Source organism: Heterocephalus glaber, unplaced genomic scaffold (assembly GCF_053883595.1).
Source record: "Heterocephalus glaber isolate CG9 unplaced genomic scaffold, H.glaber_assembly_v1.0 deba00001613, whole genome shotgun sequence".
NCBI classification, from domain to species: Eukaryota; Metazoa; Chordata; class Mammalia; order Rodentia; family Bathyergidae; genus Heterocephalus; species Heterocephalus glaber.
The window spans coordinates 755,054-761,016 of record NW_028258384.1 but is presented as its reverse complement, the minus strand read 5'-3'; positions in this window follow the sequence as shown (position 1 = coordinate 761,016).

Here is a 5,963-nt window from a genome sequence, read left to right as displayed (position 1 = left end):
TTGTTCCAAATGAATTTTTGGATTGTTTTCTCAAGGTCCGTGAAATATGCTGCTGGGATTTCAATTGGGATTGCATTGAATCTATACAGCAGTTTTGGAAGTATGGCCATTTTCACTAGGTTGACCCTTCTTACCCAGGAGCAAGGGATGTCTTTCCATCTTCTGATATCATCTTCAATCTCTCTTTTCAGAGTGCTATAGTTTTCAGAGAAGAAGTCTTTGATTTCTTTTCTTAGGTTGATTTCTAGGTATTTCAGTTTTTTGGATGCTATTGCGAAAATAATTGTTTGCCCTATTTCTCTCTCAGTGAGTCTGTCATTCATGTAGAGGAAAGCTATTGATTTTTGTGTGTTGACCTTGTATCCACCTACGTTCATGAATTTGGTCATTAAGTCTAGAAGACTTTTGGTAGCATTCATCAAGTCTTCTATATAGATTATCATGTCATCTGCAAATAATGACAATTTAACTTCTTTGTATCCTGTCTTTATTATTTTATTTCTTTCTCTTGCCTAATTGCTGTGGCTAATGTTTCCAAAGGTATTTTGAAAAGAAGTGGTGATAGTGGACATCCTTGTCTTGTTCCTGATTTTAGTGTAAAGGATTTCAGTTTTTGACCATTTAGTATGATATTGGCTGTTTTTCATAGATAGCTTTTATCAGATTGAGGTAGAGGTCGTGTATGGCAATTTTTTGTAGGGTTTTTATCATAAATGCTTGTTGGATTTTGCTATTCTGGGTCTCTTCTTGTTCCAAATGAATTTTTGGATTATTTTCTCCAGGTCCGTGAAGTATACTGCTGGGATTTCAATTGGGATTGCATTGAATTTATATAGCAGTTTTGGAAGTATGGCCATTTTCACTGTGTTGATCCTTCCTGCCCAGGAACAGGGGATTTCTTTCCGTTTTCTGATACCATCTTCAATCTCTCCTTTCAGAGTGCTATAGTTTTCTGAGAAGAGGTCTTTGATTTCTTTCCTTAGGTTGATTCCTAGGTATTTCAGTTTTTTGGATGCTATTGTGAAAGGAATTATTTGCCCTATTTCTCTCTCAGTGAGTCTGTCATTGGTGTAGAGGAAAGCTATTGATTTTTTGTGCTGACGTATCTAGCTACTTTACTGTATTTGGTGATTAAATCTAGAAGACTTTTGGTGGAGTTCTTGGGGTCTTCTATATAAACTATCATGTCATCTGCAAATAATGACAATTTAACTTCTTTGTATCCTATCTTTATTCTTTTATTTCTTTCTCTTGTCTAATTGCTGTGGCTAATGTTTCCAAAGGTATTTTGAAAAGAAGTGGTGATAGTGGACATCCTTGTCTTGTTCCTGATTTTAGTGTGAAGGATTTCAGTTTTTGACCATTTAGCATGATATTGGTTGTTGGTTTTCATAGGTGGCTTTTATCAGATTGAGGTAGAGACCATCTATTCCAATTTGTTGCTGGGTTCTTATCATAAATGCATGTTGGATTTTGTAAAATGCTTTTTCTGCATCTATTGAGATGACCATGTGGTTTTTTCCTTGGCTCTATTGATATAGTGTATTACATTGATTGATTTGCGTGTGTTGAACCATCCCTGCATCCCTGGGAGGAATTCTACTGGGTCAGGGTGTATGATCTTCTTGATGATCTTCTGCATTCTATTTGCCAGTATCTTATTAAGGATTTGTGCATCTATGTTTATTAGTGAGATTGACCTATAGTTCTCTTTTTGGTTGGGTCTTTATCTGCTTTGGGGATCAAGGTGATGCTTGCTTCCAGGAATGAATTTGGGAGTATTGCTTCCCTTTCAATTTCATTGAAGATTTTAAACAGTAGTGGCAGTAGTTCCTCTCTAAATGTCCTGTAGAATTCAGAAGTGAAACCATCAGGAGGTTTTAATTATGTTTTCAATTTCATTTATTGATATAGAGTTGTTTAGAATTTTTAGGTCTTCTTCATTCAACTTTGGTAATTCATACATATCTAGGAATCAGCCCATTTCTTTTGTGTTTTCCATCTTACTCGCATATAGGTTCTTGAATTAGGTATTGATGATCCTCTGGATTTCTGCTGGGTCTGTTGTAATTTCACCCTTTTCATTCCCAATTGCATGGATTTGGGCCTCTTTCCTTTTTCTGATTAGGTTGGCTAAGGGTTTGTCAATTTTGTTGATTCTTTCAAAGAACCACCTCTTGGCTTCATTGATTTTTTGTATCATTCTCTTAGTCTACATTGCATTGATTTCTGCCCTGATCTTTACAATTTCCTCCCTTGTAAGAGCTTTGAGTTTGTCTGCTCTTCTTTTTCTAGAAGCTTGAGGTTCAGCATCAGGTTGTTTAATTGGGCTCGCTCTGTTTTCATGAGTATTCCCTGCTATGAATTTCCCTCATAAGATTGCTTTTATTGTATTCCATAGATTCCAATATGTTGTATCATCATTGTCATTTAATTGAAGGAACTGTCTGATGTCTTCTTTAATTTCCTCTGTGACCCGTTGGTTATTCAGAAGTGTGTTGTTCAATTTCCACATGTTTACGAAATTTTTGTGGTTATTTTTGCTATTGATCTCCAATTTTATCACACTATGGTCTAATAATATACAGGGGATAACTTCAATTCCTTTGCACTTAAACATGTTCTATGAATGAGTTTGTGGTCTATTTTAGAGAATTATCCATGTGCAGCTGAAAAGAATGTGTATTCTGATTTTGTGGGGTGGAACACTCTATAAACATCTGTTAAGTACATTTGTTCAAGAGTTTGATTGAGTTCTAGTATTTCATTGGGGTTTTTTTTCTAGTTGATATATCTCTTTGTGACAGTGGGATATTCTGGTTCTCTACTATTATTGTAGTAGTGAATATATGACTTTTCATGTCTGTTAGTATTTGTTTTATATAGTTGGGCGCACTAGCATTTGGTGCATATATATTTATGATTGTCATCTCTTCCTGTTGGATTGTTCTCTTTACAAGGATGTAGTGCCCTTCTTTGTCTCTCATAATCAGTGTTAGTTTGAAATCCTCTTGATCTGCAAAGAGGATAGCTACTCCTGCTTTTTGCCCAGTTCCTGTCTCATGGAGTATTGTTTTCCACCCTTCAAAGTTCAGTCTATGAGTTTCTTTTTGAATTGTGTTTCTTGTATGCTGAATATTGTTGGACATGGCTTCTTGACCCATTCTGCCAGTCTGTTTCTTTTGATTGGTGAATTGAGACCATTAACGTTGATGGTTAGAACTGATATATATTGACTTATTATTGTCATGACTTTTTTTTTTGGATTCTCCCCCTTTTCATTTAATTTCTTGTTGTGCCCAATGGATTCATTCTGCTGGGCTTCCTGGGGTTGTGATCCTCTTTGTCTTTTCCTAGGATATTGTCTACAAATTTTTGGAGTGCTAGTTTGGTATTCATGAATTTCCTAAGGTGCTCTTTTTCATGAAAGTATCTTATTTCTCCATCAAATTTGAAAGATAGTTCCAGTACATCAATCTGGGTGGGAGGCTGTTTTTCTTTGGGGCCTGGAATTCATAACTCCAAGCTCTTCTTGCCTTAAGGGTTTGCATTGAGAAGTCTGCTGTGATTCTGATGGGCTTTCCTTTGTATGTGATTTGTTTCTTTTCTCTAACTGCTTGTAGAAATTTTTTCTTCTGTTGGGTTCCTGGAATCGTAACAATTATATGCCTTTGTGCCTTAACAATTATAGGCCTATATTATATGCCTTTTATCAAGGCTAGCTGGAGTCCTATATGCCTCACTTATCTGTATGTCAACCTCTTTTCCCCTACTTGGGACATTTTCTGCCAGCACTTCTGTGAACAGGTTTTTTTTTTTTGTCATCTGCACTCTCTTCTGTTTCTTCCTTGACTCTAATCACTCTGATGTTATTCTTCTTTGCATCATCTAGCAGCTGCTGGATTGATTTCTCATGGTCCCTTATAATTTTAAAGCAATTTTTCTTTTCCTGGTCACTAATTGCAATCTTATCTTCTATATTTGAAATTCTGTCCTCACATTGGCTCATTCTGCTGTGTAGACTTTCAGTGGAGTTTTTCATGTCCTGGAAATCTATTTGTGTCTGTTTTATGGATTCCATTTGTTTCCTATGCTGGGATTCCATCATGTTCCTGAGCTCCTCTCTAGGTTTATGAATCATGTCTTGCACTAGGGGCACAATTTCTCCTGTTATCTGAGAAATTATTTCTGATTTCATTTTTTCCAGATCCTCTTTTGTTGCCAGTTCAGGGCATCCAGGTATTTGAGTGTCAGAGTGTTCCATCTTGTTTCCCTTTGGGGTTGCTGTAGGTGATCTGGAAGTCTGATTTTGAGACTTGTTTACATGTCTTCTCATTTTGATGGTGGGGGGTGATATTAGAACCCACACGGCTTACCTCCTCTGCACTGGGAGTGGTTTTACGGTGGCTGAAAAGCCTTCTCTTCTGTGCTGGGAGTGGTGCTACAGTGGCCCACATCAAATTCTGGCAAGCACAAGGTCCTGAATTTGATTTCTGGTACTTGCCCCACGTGGCAGGAAGTTTCACCAAGAAAGACTCATTTAAACATTCTCATCTCTTCTGGCGCTACTCCTGCATGCTGAGAAGCACAATGCCACAAATGGCACAAGTGCTCTCAATGCACCCACCCTGCCTCTCTGCAGTGCTGTGAGTGGCCACAGACCCCATTGCTGTTCCTGGAGGGCAGTGTCTGCTCTGGCCACCGTCACCACCTCAGCTTCAGTCAGGCTCATTGCTGCTGCCACTGCCCACTAGCCCAAGCAGCACAGCTGCCCTGCTTCTGCCTATTACTACAAATATTAAGCTTTATTAACTTTTAGATATTTAGTTGGCACTATACTATTATTGTTGAATCCCTTTCTATTGTTAAAGGTGGTATAGTTGTACTTAGTATTTACTTTATGTAAATAATTGCTTTGTCTCTGGGTGACTATTATTATTTATTTTTCCTTAGATTTTTTATTGATACATTTTAGGTATACAATACATTTACATTTATCATTGGGTACTTGTACCTTTACATGATATATCTTGGTTCTTATTTTTTCCTGATTTCCTGTCTTCTCTTCGCCCCTCCACCCTTCCCTATTTACAAAGACTTCATTTCCATTTTTTCCTTTTCTCATAATTTTTCTTTCCCTTCCTTCCTTTCCCCTACCCTTCCCAATTCCCCTACCCTTTTTGACCATTTCCTCCTATTTAACATTATCAATTATGCATTTTAACATTATTTATGCTTTCAGTTTCTCACAACAGAGAAAATATTCAGTATTTACACTTGTGTGTGCTATTTATTTCACTTAAGTGTATATCCTTAATATGCATCCATTTAGCTATAAATGTCTCTAGTTTCTCATGCTTTATGACTGAGTAGTACTCCATTGTATTAAAAAACCCACATCTTCTTTATCCACTTTCCAGTTAATGGACATGTGGGCTGTTTCCAAGCTTTCACTATAACAAACTGTGCCACTATAAATATGGGTGTACATATATCACTGTGGTTTGATTCTTTTAGTTCTTTGGGGAAGATAACCAGCAGGGAAATAGCTGGGTCAAATGGGACTTCTAGTTATAGTTCTTTGAGGTATCTCCATACTGATTTCCACAGTGGTTGCATCAGTCTGCACACCCACCAACAATGGAGAAGGGTTCCTTTCTGCCTACAACACCGCCAACATTTGTTATTGGTTTCTTTCTTGATAGTAGCCATTCTTTGTGGGATGAGATGGATCTCTGTTGTTTTCATCTGCATCACTCCAATGACCAGTGATGTTGAACATTTTTTCATATGTTTATTTGCTGCTTTTTCTTCTTTGTCTGAGAAGAGTCTGTTCATTTCAGATGCCCATTTTTGAATTGGGTCTTTAAATTTGGGTGTTTGATTTCCTTAAGTTCTTTATATATTCTAGATAATAGTCCTTTGTCTGAGGTACAGCTGTTAAAATTTTTTTCCCACATTGT